Source organism: Mercenaria mercenaria, chromosome 12 (genome assembly GCF_021730395.1).
Source record: "Mercenaria mercenaria strain notata chromosome 12, MADL_Memer_1, whole genome shotgun sequence".
In the NCBI taxonomy this organism is placed as follows: domain Eukaryota; kingdom Metazoa; phylum Mollusca; class Bivalvia; order Venerida; family Veneridae; genus Mercenaria; species Mercenaria mercenaria.
The window spans coordinates 27,539,463-27,556,119 of NC_069372.1; the positions used below are offsets into that span (position 1 = coordinate 27,539,463).

The 16,657-nt window shown below is 32.0% G+C and overlaps 1 protein-coding gene across 3 annotated transcripts in view; it reads right to left on the reverse strand.

The window, feature by feature from the left end:
• LOC123533786 (glutamate receptor ionotropic, NMDA 2B-like) overlaps positions 1 to 16,657 on the reverse strand; it is a 271,661-nt gene that overhangs the window by 232,331 nt on the left and 22,673 nt on the right. Inside the window, exon 1 of one of the 3 annotated variants that reach the window (XM_045315655.2) lies at positions 12,705 to 12,934. The exons of 1 other annotated variant lie outside the window; for it this stretch is intronic. The gene's annotated coding sequence lies outside the window, so the exon portion shown is untranslated. Of the gene's footprint in view, positions 1 to 343; positions 548 to 12,704; positions 12,935 to 16,657 lie in introns of those variants that run through there. One more of the 3 variants, XM_053519527.1, reaches the window with a different exon arrangement.

Genomic DNA, 16,657 nt, shown 5'->3' on the forward strand with positions numbered 1-16,657 from the left:
AAACAAGCCAACATTAACGATTCTAGAAAGTGAAAGATGTGAGGTCTAATTTAACTTGTAAAGCTGAATATCATAATTATGGTGTTAGAGATTATACAAGATTTCAGTTGTATAGACATCACCTTAGATATTGAACTATTTAGCTTTTTTGCAATGTCAACACCATACCAAACCAATCCTGGGTTGGAAGTATTGTTCCTATTATAATCTTAAGATGTTGACCGCTTTGAAAATATGCACAGTAATGCCAAAATGCCCAAATGACCGGTAGCGGATACTAAAGCATAAGCATGTAAAAAGGATGTTGTCTTGCTCTTAGTTTATGATAAAAGAAAAATGTTACCTTAATTCAATACTTTCAGTGTCTCGAGCTCTCCAATGAGATGATATTCACCCAAGTCACAGCGCACAGCGAAAAAAAATTAAACATTATATATAGAAAACCAACAAAAAAGATACTTTAGTAAGACATTCAAACAATATAAAATCCTATAACAAGTTGGTAGTCTAACATCGTGTTGTATATTCCTTTCAAAGTTAACGCGAACAATAATGTATGTTTTCATTTGTTCTTTGTTCTTGAAGTTATTCCAGGTAGACTAATGAGTCCCAGACAATTTTTACAATGCACAAGGAACTACAGTAATGTATGTCATCTTTCTATATAAACTTCCAGTTGGGGAAAACATTGTTAAGCAAATACTTTGTTAATTGGTAAAGGGGAGAGGAGTTATTCTGGTAAATAAAAGATAACCTACAGTTTAAACGTTGTTTTACTTAAACATACGTTAATTTCCTCCATGTTTATTACTTTACAATATATATGAGACATATCTGTTTCACTTTTATAAACTTCGTACTATTATGTTGACCATATATATATATATATATATATATATATATATATATATTAGACTCGCTTATACATTGATTATAATCTTTAAATGAAGCAAAAAGAAACCAAAACAATAAAGAAGTACATCATAATTAACAAATAATCAAGCCCTTCGAGTGGTTTATCGTCTAATTTACCACGGTTCAGAGTTTAGATGTGTAGGAATTGAACCACGAGGGCGTTAGCCCGAGTGGTTAAATACTGAAGCATCTGAACGACGAACCGTGGTAAATTAGACGATAAATCACAAGAAGGCCTTGATTGTTTTTATTCTGATATGCTCATTGATATATTTTAATAAATATTATGCTGGACTTCATTTACGCGAGGAGTAATGTATCGGACGCCATGCAGCAATTTGACGTCATAATTGACGTCATTATGCTCTCGCGCCTTAACCGTTGTTTATCGCAGAATATACCGGGCTTGATTTTCCTCTTTGTTTAAAGAGAATTCCTATAGTTTTTTTCCTTTCATAGAAATTTTTTAAATTCACATATATGATAGGAAATTTTGTGCTGAAAACAATGAACAAATAAAAACAATATGTCACCAGGCTTGTTTTTGTGAAAAATTGTACTGAACACACCCACTGTTGCTGAAACTGCTAGCGATTTTTCAACATTTTCATAATTTTCTGCTTTTTTTATAAATACCAACCAGAATATACATCAAGACAGCACAATAAAGTTTTTTCTTTTTACAGATTTTATTATATACTTATTTAATATCATAGTCATATTTGTAATACTCTATCCTTACAATAATGGGTACAAATGAAAAAAAAAAATATTGTTTAATATTTACTTTTGTGAACTTTTTTCAGTGAAAAATACCCATAGTGAAGAATATTTTTTTTAAATTTTGAAAAAACTCTTTCATAGATTTTTTTCCTGTTTTTCTTGTGTGTAGATAATTGTATTGTGAGCATAAAAATGGCTAAAAATATATGGGTCACCAGGCTAAATTTTATGTTAAGACCGCTAGAATACAACACCTGTCCGGACGGAAAATGGCGCGAACCTGGCCAAATTGATTACATTTATGTCTGCTAGAAGTTAAAAAAATGTTTTAAAAATTCTTAATTCTTTCTATAATTGAATACAAAATAATCTGAAAGGTGATATTGTCTTATCAGTACTAAGTCAATTATCTTACATTATATGAACAACACTGTCTTTGTACTAAAATGCGATGTGAAAACACAACCACAAAAATAGCAAGATACCTGTCAGGCACGATACTTGTCAATACAACATAAACCAGTATTAACATTTGATTACTGATAAAACTTATCAAAAATGTTATTTCATTCAAGATTCCTCATATTTAAGACTGTCTGTAACATGTTTCAACAAATGTTGACTTCAGTTCAGTTTTCCATAGAAAGTGTCGGCTGCGCAGAAAGATGCGCATAAAAAACTATCGGAATTCCCTTTAACTGGAAATAAAATCGAGCCATGTTAGAATTATTTTTATACCAGATTTATATAGCGCCCTTTTCATGATAAACACGTTCAAATGCCCTTTACATATAGTAAGTACATGATCAATGGACCTGTTTATATGGTTTTATACAAAGGATGAGCTCTGACAATCAATGGGAAAAGGCAAACTAAATCATTTAAAGTAAATGACACATATTTACCTTAAGAAATCTGGAAATATTATTCAAATATTTCTCTTATATAAAAAAATCTTTACATTTATTGTCGCACTATGTATAGAAGCCAACAGTTTTATCGCATACTTGACATGAATATTTAATACTCTAGATATTTTGATAAATCAGGAAGAAGGAGGAAGAAGGGGGAAAATTATGTAGAAATACCAACAATTTAATAGTTGCAAAATCTAGACTTTAAGTATCCCAAGATCGTTTCACGAATAATTGGTATTGAACTTATCTATTTGCAGGTACGTTGAACGAAATCATCGTTTTACAAAATCATGTATGTTGCCTCTAAACGAATAAACACATGTATGTGAACATCGCAAATAAAACGGCTGTAAAAACGTTTAGAACTACCTTCTGAGACGGAAGTTAATAAGGTGATAATGAATGTACTGCGTGCAGACGGAAGATTTTTTGATGATATTTTTTGAAGAAAGTAAATTAACTGAAGAGATAATACGAGTCTACACTTGTATCAAAGCAACTTCTAAATACAAGTGCCAAAACTCATTCATTTGAGAAACCAGACTACTTCTCCCGGCAATAGTAAAAGAGGGCATACATGTAGTTGTTTCTTGCTTCATTTGCGAAAGGTTTTATATACACATGTCACAATGTAAACAGATACCACCTGCAGAGTATGAATACATGTTGGATTTTAATAAACCAATGTGTAATGAATTGCCATATACCTTTGTAACTCACACAATTCACTTTTTAAAGTTTCATGACTTTTATCTGGGAACGCCTGACGCCGCGTAGCCCGCGTTTTAAATGAAGCACAATTCACACACCCGCACCTCGTCGATGATGTCTACTCAGTGGATTTGCAGACGAGTATCCCATACATAGAAGTAGAAGTATATTTAACCTTTAGTTAATATGGTGTATAGATATATTTTGGAGCTGATTTTAAGACATTATTTTGAATTATTTACCGTGTCAGATGTTTTAATATCATATTTTAACTTTAGAAAGATAGAGATTGTTACAATTTAATAAATTTATTTACAGATTGCCTTTAATTCATAAACTGATTTTCATTTCCGTACGCCGAATCCAGGCTTTATTTTACATTTTCCGGATAAATGACGTTACGCCATCACTTCCGGTTTATCAAACGTGCAGAACTACATTAAGTGAAACAATTTACAAAATAACCATAGCAAGTAGCTGCACATAGACTTATTTCGTAGCTGTATATTAACTCGGCTGGTAAAGGCTTACCATCATTGAAAATGAAACAAAATGGCTCATTCGATAACAATATATTGTTTTTAAAAACACAAGGGATATTGCTGGTGTAAACAAACCCTGACACAGGTAAGGATATGCGTTTGTTATCTTTGCTGTAATTAACTGTGGACTATGCGTACCTGGCGTTTTGTTTATGAAGTAGCTCACTTCATAGAGCACATGTATAAACATTTTGCTCGGTTCATTAGAAATGGCATATGCTTATAATCTTCGGCTGGTTTATCATAAATACTAATTAAATAGCACATGGTTTTTCGCAAAATATAAATTTTGAATAAATGTATATTTCTAAATATAACTGCTTCCATTTACAATGACCGATTTCTTTTTTCTTTTGCTTTATACAATACGAGAACGGGACACTTTTAATAAGCTTTTTTTTCTGTCAAAACTGCATGTTTTTTGGATTTTGTGAAAGGTAAATAACTACTGTGACATCACTTAATTTCGTAGGTATACAATTTCGTGGTTTTGACCAAAACGGCTGTTTCATTAGGATATGAGATCGAGGATTTCAACTAATGGAGATAAATAGAAAGCAGCGCTCCTTATTTGTTGGTTGAGGCAACGACAAAATCAAAGAATATTAGTCCTCACGATTATTAATGATTTCACAATGTAAGAATTGATTTGCATTTTATGTAATGATGTAATCTAAATAAAGCAGACTTGTCTTTGCAGGCATTTTGATGTAATTAAGTTAGAGTTTTTGCAGTGCCCAACGAACATAGTGATGAGCTGCACATAGATTTGTTTTATAACATAGGTCTTTGTAAAATCAACTGGTATATGCTTACCTAATTATAATTTCGAGAGTGATATTTGGGTCATCTGTATCAGTAGACTTGTGTACAGAAGATTTTTGCTTCGTTACGTCTTAGATTTGCTATTTAAACATAAATTCATTTTAACAGAAAATGTTCATATGAATGCAGTTCTTCTTTAATAGATATTTACTAGATAAAATGTTACTGCTGAATAGAAAACGTGCTACACATAACTTTGTATCATCAGGTTGTACTTAGATTAAAACATGTATCAACATCCTAATGCATGAAAACTACCTTGTTATTGAATTCATTTTGTTGTAAAAGTAATATTTCAGAGCTTGTTCAATTATGACACTGCTGTTGTTACTTTTATGAATTTCCGCGTTGAAGCATAATATGGTTATGTTACACATGTCACGTTTTTGCTGCCCCTATAAACACTAACAAGAGTTTTCTTCGTTGTATTAACAAAGTCAGTAAGATTGTGAAGCACCAAGATGACATGAATGTGTTGAAATCTCGCGGGTCTTTAGATCGAGGTTAGACGTAATAAAATAACTTGTCTTAAATTGCGTCTTTGACTGACAAAATTTCTGTTTATAGTCAAAAGTGTTTAACTATTGAAAAAGGTTTTCGAAAGTACGAAAGCAGACAGAAGGTCGGTTTTACAACGTCTGTTAACCTAGGAATTTGATTTTAAAAAACAATATCATGGCCATGAGTTATAACAATGTTGAAAACGTATACCAAAAAGATATTTTACAGCCTTGGTTGAGCTATAAGAAAATACAACAAAGATTTGTTGTTGTTGTTGTTGTTGTTTAAGTCATGTTTAAGTTTGAATGTTCTTTTTCTTTATTATTATTTCTTTTTCGTTTTTTGTACCCTCTACACGTCAATATTACAGGGAAACATAACAAAAGTTAATAACAGGCCTGATACATATTGCTTTATAACACAGACTATAAAACAAATGAGGAAAAACTTTTTGGTGAAAAGTTGTATTCTTATAATTGAAGTACATGTATTGCATTACATGTATACAGAAGATTTTTGAAGATTTCGCAAATCTTTATTGACTACAATGACAGTTTCAACATAATTATCCCTGACGCAATATACACAATCATACATGGGGATTATCCGTATTTACACTTGACGAAACTTACCTCTCGCCATGAGAATAGCATATTTAAAAACGGTAACGTAAATAAAAAATATGAAATAATGTTTAGGACGAGAGATAGTTAAACGCTGATAATGGATAAAATATGTGCAACAAATCAAATAGTTCAGACTAATATTTAGGCGTAACTAATTTTTTTTCAGATCGCATGAAAAGAACACAATTCCATCTATCATGTCATGTTAACTTCATTAATTCATAGTAGGCGGACCGCAAAATGTCTTCCGGATACACTTTATTTTCAACATGAACATACTCAAATATCGTTTGAACGTTTGGCATATGTGGGCTAATTATTGATTGTATATTTCTTTTCCAGATTCTAACAACAATACCTAATGTAAACGATTATTCAAAGTGAAAGATGTGTGATCTCATTTACCTTGTAAACTTGAGTACCATGTGGTGTTAGAGATAATTCAACATTCGAGTTTCTTTGATAGCACAGTTTTTTATGTTTTTCACATCAATGGCAACGCAGTAATGTTCGTTGTAAAATTCTTCTTCTAATCGTAAATTCAATTAATTAAGATTTTCATACATTGTATATTTAAAAATTATAATTTATAGTATAGTATAAAAAGAAACGTACACAAAATATGCAGCATTACCAATCAAATGAAAATTCCAGAATCCCGTGTGTTTATTTTTTCCACGTTGCTAAGTAGTTAACAAATATTCTAATATGCTTGTCTCTGTTAAAACCCTCTTACGCTACAATGACGACACGTTAACGTGCAGTGACGTTAATGTTTTTGTTGCGACAAAGAAAGAGAGCTACTATATTTCATATATTGTTTTAGATTTGGGGCATATTAGAATCGAAATAATTTATAGCAAAACCGTGTTTTAACACTATTTATACACTCAGGCTGTAATACGTAGTACAAATAATTTCACTCGGGCTGCGCCCTCGTAAAATTATTACGCCCGACGTATAACCGCCCATTGTGCATAAATAGTCTTAAAACACTCTTTTGCTATAAAGTATTTCTTAATTAAACTCATTTGTACGTATACAAAACGACATTAAGCTTTTGCAAGAAACGGTAAGAAATGTGTTTCCTCAAAACATATTAACTCGTTGTGTGTGAACACCGAATGCAGATAAATCGACTATAAAACAACCACATCTATCTTCTGAGACGAAAGTTTATAAGGTGATAATAAATGTTCTGCGTGCAATGTTCAGACAAAAAATTGTTTTGCTGACATTTTCTGAAAACTGAAAATTGACTGAATAGATAATATCATTCTACACTTGTACCAAAACAACTTCCAAATGTAAATTAAAGACTAAATATTTCTGTCAAAACTCATTTATCTTCAACCACTCACAGAAAGTCTTATTACCTCTCCAAGATATTCGTAAAAGCAAGCACACATGAATCTGATAACTATCATTCTATCACATCTTGAGAAGATTAATGAGACTGTAAAATATGACGTTCGATTTACAGAATGTACTGATACAGAGTTAATCTGGGATTCTTCTTACGTATTTTTCTACGTATATTTAATGTCGAAATTCGCTACCATTCTAAATAAGACGTTAATTGTCTCGAATACAGCTTGAAACACTTAACGTTGCCAGAAGATCTAACAATTTGAAACATTTATTCCATTTAGCACTTGCTGTTTTCTCTGTTTGCACTTCATTATCATCTGCAGCAGAACAAGGCTATTTTCAATGTTTGTTTCATTATTACCCCATAAATTACAATAAACATGTATTCCAGCAATAAGTAAAGATGAGGAATTATGGGATAAGTACTTGTTACTATTCTACTCCATTAATCAGGAAAATACTCCGTGCATGTGTTTATGCGATTTTTGTTGGTTAATCATCCACGCGTGCCCTAGTAACACAACCTGCTTTTTCTTGCAGTAATACAAGTTTATAAACACGTGCTCATAAAATGAACATGTACTAAATGACAAACTTTCAAATATAACTTATTAAACAACAACGACTACATGACTTACATACGTATCTGTTAAACATACGTCCGTCAAGTCAGATAAGTTTTTCTCTTCGGAATTAATAGTGATGTAACAGAAAACTGGTAATTCAAACGATAATTATTGCAGATTATTTTGGTTACAATATCCTAATATTGAATGGAACGCAGAAATATAGAGGCACTGGTAATATGTATCAGTGGATTCGATTACACGTCTTGCTTGTCTTTAGTACCGCCTCGCGATACTACCGGCCAGACTATAGCTCCAAGTTTAATTCCTCTATATTGCTTTGTTTGTTAGGGCTTTTTCTTTTCGTGGTAAAACATACAGTCGATGAGAATTTAAAGTACGTTTTAGCCAGTAATAATTCAAAAAAATATATTAACATCTCTTTTTTCTCCTAATTCAACTGGATTATTGGTCAATTAGATACAGTTGTAACTTAACATATTCGAATATTTTTTTCTGTAAATAGAAATATTTTTGGAAAGCGCAACGCAATTATGGAGGGAATATATTTCACCAAGACGGCATTGTTTTGTACAGAATGTCAGAAACCTTCAGCTGACTTGATTAGATGTTCTACTACAGTTTTAACTGCGTAAATACTGAAATTAATAAACATTTCACTTGAACGTTTTATTTTCTTATTAATATATAACCTTAACAGATTGTTTTGTATTTTTAGTTTTATATTATCAGACAAAAGTAATGAAACCCTTTGTAAATGCATGATACACATTTACACCGATGAATACAAACACAACGATAACATTGATAGTTTTTAATCATACATGATATTGTTAGTATGGAACATTAATACATCTGAAATATTTCGTGTCCGATACACACTTTCTTACATCTTTGTTTTGTGGAATGTTTACAGTACAGTCAATCTTAGGATAATTAGAATCGCGAGAAATATTCCAGGCTAGCCGAGGGCACATTTTTGCAATTTTTGCTATCGTCTGGAATGAACTATTTTGATTTTTTTTTATAAAGAAAAATGAGTTCTCTTTTTAATCTATAAGCAGGCAAGTAACAACAAGGAAGCATTACAATTTTGTAATTATTTGTCTAGCCAAATACCATCTTAATAATTTCATTTTTAAACTAGCCCTGAATGTGAAAATTGTTGTAAGTGAGAGTGCCCTTATCTTTGACAGTATGCAGTATTATTTTCAAGCAATAAAATATGGATTTGGGTTCGACTTTTACATCTAACAAACACACAAACAAATACTGTGGACATTTCAAGTTACTTTACTTTTCTTAAGTTATTATAAATGAAATGCCCTACCGGCAATCAGGCTGTAAATATGAAATAATAATAAAAATCGCCAAATGCATAAAACTACTATATATAAGAATTATTATAGATAGTTACCTTGAAATCCAGTCTGATTAATATGTTAACTTTCGTTTTTTTTTCGGAAGATTGTTGTTATTATCAAAAACTCCACAAGTAAAATTTTGATGCAGAGCATCAAGTCGCCGGAGAGCTGTCGGCTAATATTTTGAAGACTGGATTGAAAAAAGGCTAATAAAGCTGAAACTGCTACTGAGGTGAATTGCATGCCGTTGAAAGGCTGAAAAACGTCGCATCCCTGATGAAAGTTAACCAAAATCCGCCTTAACAACTTAATCTTTTTCTTTGTTTACAAAACACACGCTAAGCATCGTTCTGAAACCCACGTGCCAGTATCCTAACGAATAAGAACGGAAATGAACGGAAATCTACGACGGCATATATTTTTCACATTTTCAAACAATACATGCAAAACATTTCTTGTAACCGAAACATTTCGACAATTATATTGTATATCTTCTAATGAAAGGCCCATGGTTTGACAATAAAGTAAAAACAAATCACGAAATTTGATGATATTCATATATAGAGTGTTACATTGTACTTCCCTTGTCTTACAGACAACAGACAGTCACAGAATTTGCCATTAGGCTGTGTTACTTCCCTTGTCTTACATGCGCTCGTGTAGATTTGTTGTTTTGTTTTTTTTTTTCGTCTGCTGTAGTATATTTATAGGTTATTAGATTTGTATCGAGACATATGCATGAGTTTTGCAGCGAAATATTGCGCGACTTTAGGAGCGCAATATTATTCCGCAAAAGAACGAGTGCATATTTCTTGGTGCAAATCTAATAATCTTTTTATTACATACGCATCTACACTTAAAATTATTATAAAAATGTTTCAAATTTTTTATTAAGCCTGTGTAAAATTGAAAATATCGTCGTTTAAGAACTTTTAAACGCGACGGCATACATGAAACTGACGTCACAAATAACGTTACACACACGATATGAAATTGAACGTCAATATGGAAAAATATTGACGTTTCAGGTTCCATTGAAACTTAACGGAGTTTTCTAATGGGTATGCAATAATCTAAATAAACGCAGCGTGACGTAGACACAGGTAAAGACTCAGCCAATCAGTGCTCGCTGGAAATCTCTGGCAGTCGTTAGTTTATTTACGATATGGAATAGGATAGGGATAAGTTCTTTATACATTTTTCCTATTTTCCTAAAAAACTATCTTTTGAAATAATAAAAATCTTATGCAATTTTCAGCTCCTAATTCCTTTATGTAAGCCGTTCATTAACTGTCTTATTTTTCTTTTATTTACAATATCATGTTTTCTTTGTAACATTTTAATAACTTCTCCTACCAGCTGAAGAAACCTAAAGCGTATCAAATATAGTCGCCGGTTTCTACCGGTGACTAATAAGTACTAATTAGTGCCAATTAAAAGGTATGTTAGTTTTAAGGCTGCTAGAATGGTCCTGGCGATGCCTATGAGGTAACATCGTCTCCTTGAAGTCACAAGATGTCTCGGGTAATCCGGTTAAAAATAGAAACTATGCAATAGTATAGAGTAGTACATGTAATAACTATTTTCCAGATATAATATATGCGTTTTCTTTCCATTTTGTACAGATTTTAAAGATTACTGTCCCCATGTTCACAAAACAAATTCAGTCTCAGCTGAGTTTGATAATGAATCTTTTTTTTATATTTATATCTAAATTGAATATTAAAAATTAAATTTTAAGTTAATAACTACTTTCAAGTGACTCCTTGAAGGTCAATATCAGTTGAACTTTAATCTTGAGGTTTTAGTAAAATTGATATCAAAATTTAAAACTCAAACTCAGCTGAGACCGAAAAATGTTTTGTGAACACGGGGCCTGGTCTTGACTGTTTATGCTAATGGAAACTTGATAAAAACAAACAATGTTGTCGCTTAAAATGTTTCGTAGATAAAGATATTACCAGCAGTATCATTATGCCCTTCATGTCATATTTGACAGCTTCTGGAAACGCTTATAAGACTTTTCTATTAGCAAAGTAAATGAGATTTTGGTGTGTCCAAACGACATCTATGTCTCGAGTTTAAGCTGTTGAAATCCTGTGAGATTTAGACTTAATAAAGCAAATTATATAAAATTGCTTTTTTGACAGCACATTTCTGGTTATAGGCAAAAAAGTGTTTAACGAAGATACAAGTTTTTAGGAGGAAATAGCACAGCCCGGAAACTCTTAACAGGGATAATAAAGGTGAATAAAAAGAAATATTAAAATGACGTTAAGAAAATGTCAGATCTATTTTACATTACTTTAAGGACAATTAAAAACTTTATTTTCTCTGTAAGTTGGCTCATGCTACTTGCCTATATGTACTGGTTCAAACGAAAAACGAGTCCACTTTATATATAAACATACAATGATGATCATTAACATTATAATTGATGTCGTATGGGTTGTTTAGATAAGTATGTATCATTACCATTAATAGGTATCAGTCACAGTTATTTTTATTTCATTATAATTGTCATTGTTATAAATATCAAATTAAATGTTTTCACTTATTGAATGGTGGCTTGCCGATAAATATTCAGAACTATTGCACGGGGTCTGAAGACTAAGGGTTTATAGTTTTTGCTATTGACCGACAAGCCATTCGATTAGTTTTTATAGATCATGTGGCGACTTTCCAGCTTTGATGGTGGAGGAAGACCCCAGGTGCCCCTCCGTACATTATTTCGTCACGGGCGGATACCTGAGTAGAACCACCGATCTTCCGTTAGCCAGCTAGATGGCTTCCTCACATAAAGAATTCAACGCCCCGAGTGAGGCTCGAACCTGCACCGGTGAGGGACAACACTAATTATATCAATATAAAACATTATTATCAGTATTTATATACAAAATTATTTAATACTCATGTTTTTAAACACCCAATTTTAATTCTCTGTCAACAAGTGCAGTCTATACTTCAATGCCAGTATTACCCAGAACATTTGTTTTATTAACAATAGACAATTGGGTAAACTATTCGCAGAAACCATTTTAAGCTCACCCAAATAACCTTCTGACAAACCTTTTGACATTGCATGATAATTTCACCATTTCTTAATCAGATACATGCTGACATATTAAGCTGACTACTTAAATTCGTGGAAGGAGAAAACTTGATTTCCAGCGTGAACATATTTAATGATTGTTTGATTGTTCTGCACGTGTAGATGAATTACTGATTGTTTACTGCTTTTCCAGCAGCTTCAAATAACATCAAGAAAACAAGCCAACATTAACGATTCTAGAAAGTGAAAGATGCGAGGTCTAATTTAACTTGTAAAGCTGAATATTATATGGTGTTAAAGATTATACAAGATTTCAGTTGTATAGGTATTACCGACTCGGGGTAATTTCCATCTTAGCTATTGAACTATTTAGCCTTTTGCAATGTCAACATCATACCAAATCAATCCTGGGTTGGAAGCATTGTTCATATTAAAATCTTAAGATGTTGACCCTTTTGAAATACGCATAGTAATGCCAAAATGCCCAAATGACCGGCAGCGGATACTAAAGCATAAGCATGAAAAAAGGATTTGTGTTGCTCTTAGTTTATGATAAAAGAAAAATGTTACCTTAATTCGATATTTTCAGTGTCTCGTGCTCTCCAATGAGATGATATTCACCCAAGTCACAGCGCACAGCGAAATAAAATTAAACATTATATTTAGAAAACCAACAAAAAAGAAACTTTAGTAAGATATTCAAACAATACAAAATCCTATAACAAGTTGGTAGTCTAACATCGTGGTGTATATTCCTTTCAAAGTTAACGCGAACAATAATGTATGTTTTCATTTGTTCCTTCTTCTTGAAGTTATTCCAGGTAGACTAATGAGTCCCAGACATTTTTTTACAATGTATCAGGAACTACAGTAATGTATGTCATCTTTCTATATAAACATCTAGTTGGGGAAAACATTATTAAGCAAATACTTTGTTAATTGGTAAAGGGGAGAGTTATTCTGGTAAATAAAAAATAACCTACTGTTTAAACATTGTTTTGCTTAAACATACGTTAATTTCTCAATGTTTGTTAGTTTACAATACATGTGAAACATATCTGTTTCACTTTTATAAACTTCGTACTAAAATGCTGACCATATATATATTAGACTCGCTTATATCTAGATAGGTTATAATCTTTAAATGAAACAAAAAGAAACCAAAACAATAAAGAAGTACATTATAATCATTATTATACCAGATTTATACAGAGCCCTTATCATGATAAACACGTTCAAATGCGCTTTACATATAGCAGTTACATGATCAATGGACCTGTTTATATGGTTTTATACAAAGGGTGAGCTCTGACAATCAATGGGAAAAGGCATATAAATCAATTAAAGTAGCTGACACATATTTACCTTAAGAAATCTGGAAATATTATTCAAATATTTCTCTTATATAAAAATCTTTACATTTATTGTCGCACTATGTAGAGAAGCCAACAGTTTTATCGCATACTTGACATGAATATTTAATACTCCAGATATTTTAATAAATCAGGAAGAAGGAGGAAAATTTAAGTATCCCAAGATCGTTTCACGAATAATTGGTATGGAACTTATTTATTTGCAGGTACGTTGAACGAAATCATCGTTTTACAAAATCATATATATGTTGCTTCTAAACGAATAAACACATGTATGTGAACATCGCAAATAAAACGGCTGTAAAAACGTTTAGAACTACCTTCTGAGACGGAAGTTAATAAGGTGATAATGAATGTACTGCGTGCAGACGGAAGATTTTTTGATATTTTTTGAAGAAAGTAAATTGACTGAAGAGATAATAAAAGTCTACACTTGTATCAAAGCAACTTCTAAATACAAGTGCCAAAACTCATTCATTTGAGAAACCAGACTACTTCTCCCCGGCAATAGTAAAAGAGGGCATACATGTAGTTGCTTCTTGCTTCATTTGCGAAAGGTTTTATGTACACATGTCACAATGTAAATAGATACCACCTACAGAGTATGAATACATGTTGGATTTTAATAAACCAATGTGTAATGAATTGCCATACCATTGTAACTCACACAATTCACTTTTTAACGTTTCATGACTTATCTGGGAACGCCTGACGCCGCGTAGCCCGCGTTTTAAATGAAGCACAATTCACACACCCGCACCTCGTCGATGATGTCTACTCAGTGGATTTGCAGACGAGTATCCCATACATAGAAGTAGAAGTATATTTAACCTTTAGTTAATATGGTGTATAGATATATTTTTGGAACACCTTTGCAAGGTTATTCCCTACATATAAATTCTGCCGTAAGTCCCATCAGCTCTAGCAAAGATGTAAGAGTCTCGAACGAAGCTAAAGATTTAAATAAAATGAAGTATTATCCAGTTCGCACTTAATTGTCATGCAATAGATTCATTTTAAATCAAAAACAGTTTTCTAGAAGACCGCTTACACTTTATTAGGATTTGTTTTGTGCAAGCGAACTTGCAGAGCAGTCAGCCATGCTGAAATTGTATTCGATGATAATTACACATGAGAACTCGAAAAATATGCTTTACTGTGCTTTGGCAAGTCCATGAAAAGAACAAAAAATAGAACAGAATAGTCCCAGAGATATTTGATATTTTCTTCCGAAATTTTGAATTGTTCTTCGGAATTTAAGGGTGGACGTCATTGTCTGGAAAGTTCAGTATGAAAAGCTTTGACATGAAAAAAAGATCTGTTTGTTTGCATTTAAGTTTGATATTTATAATTAAGTGAAACAATTTGCAAAGCGAACATAGTAAGTAGCTGCACATAGATTTATTTCGTAGTTGTATATTAACTCAGTTGGTATAGGCTTACCATCATTGACCATGACACAAAATGGCTCATCCAATAACAATGTATTGTTTTAAAATCACAAGGGATATTGCTGGTGTAAACAAACCCTGACACAGGGAAGGATATGCGCTTGTTAGTTTTGCTGTAATTAACTGTGGACTATGCGTACCTGGCGTTTTGTTTATGAAGTAGCTCACTTCATAGAGCACATGTATAAACATTTTGCTCGGTTCATTAGAAATGGCACATGCTTATTATCTTCGGTTGGTTTATCACAAATACTAATTAAATAGCATATGGTTTTTCGCAAAACATAAATTTTAAACAAATTAATGTATATTTCTAAATATAACTGCTTCCATTTACAATGACTGATTTCTTTTTTCTTTTGCTTTATACAATACGAGAACGGGACAATTTCAATAAGCTTCTTTCTGTCAAAACTGCATGTTTTTTGGATTTTGTGAAAGGTAAATAACTACTGTGACATCACTTAATTTCGTAGGTATACAATTTCCTGGTTTTGACCAAAACGGCTGTTTCATTAGGATATGGGATCGAGGATTTCAACTAAAGGAGATAAATAGAAAGCAGCGCTCCTTATTTGTTGGTTGAGGCAACGACAAAATCAAAGAATATTAGTCCTCACGATTATTAATGATTTCACAATGTAAGAATTGATTTGCATTTTATGTAATGATGTAATCTAAATAAAGCAGACTTGTCTTTGCAGGCATTTTAATGTAATTAAGTTAAATTTTCTGCAGTACCCAACGAACATAGTGATGAGCTGCACATAGATTTGTTTTATAACATAGGTCTTTGTAAAATCAACTGGTATATGCTTACCTAATTATAAGTAACAACCAGAGGGATATTTGTGTAATCCGTATCAGTAGACTTGTGTACAGAAGATTTTTGCTTCGTTACGTCTTAGATATGCTATATAAACATAAATTCCTTTTTACAGAAAATGTTCATATGAATGCAGTTTTTCTTTAATAGAAATTCACTAGATAAAATGTTATTGCTGAATAGAAAACGTGCTTTAAAACGTGCTTCTTCATGTAATATACATAGCTTTGTATCATCAGGTTGTGCTTAGATTAAAACATGTACCAACATTCTAATGCATGAAAACTACCTTATTACTGAATTCATTTTGTTGTAAAAGTATTATTACAGAGCTTGTTCAATTATGACACTGCTCCTGTTACTTTTATGAATTTCTGCTTTGAAGCATTATATGGTTATGTAACATATGTCACGTTTTTGTTGCTTCTATAAACACTAACAAGAGTTTCCTTCATTGTATTAACAAAGTCAGTAAGATTGTAAAGCGCCAAGATGACATGAATGTGTTGAAATCTCGCGGGACTTTAGATCTAGATTAGACGTAATAAAATAAATTGTCTTTAATTGCCTCTTTAACTGGCAATTTCTGGTTATAGTCAAAAGCGTTTAACTTCTGAAAAAAAGGTTTTCTAAAGTACAGAAGCGGACAGAAGGTCGGTTTTACAACGTCTGTTAACATAGGAATCTGATTTTCCAATAATATCATGGCCATGAGTTATAAAAATGTTGAAAACGAATACCAATCAGATATTTTACAGCCTTGTTCGAGCTATAGAGAAATACGAATAAAGATTTGTTGTTGTTGTTGTTGTTGTTTAAGTCATGTTTAAGTTCTTTTTCTTTATCATTTTGTTTCGTTTTTTATACCCTCTA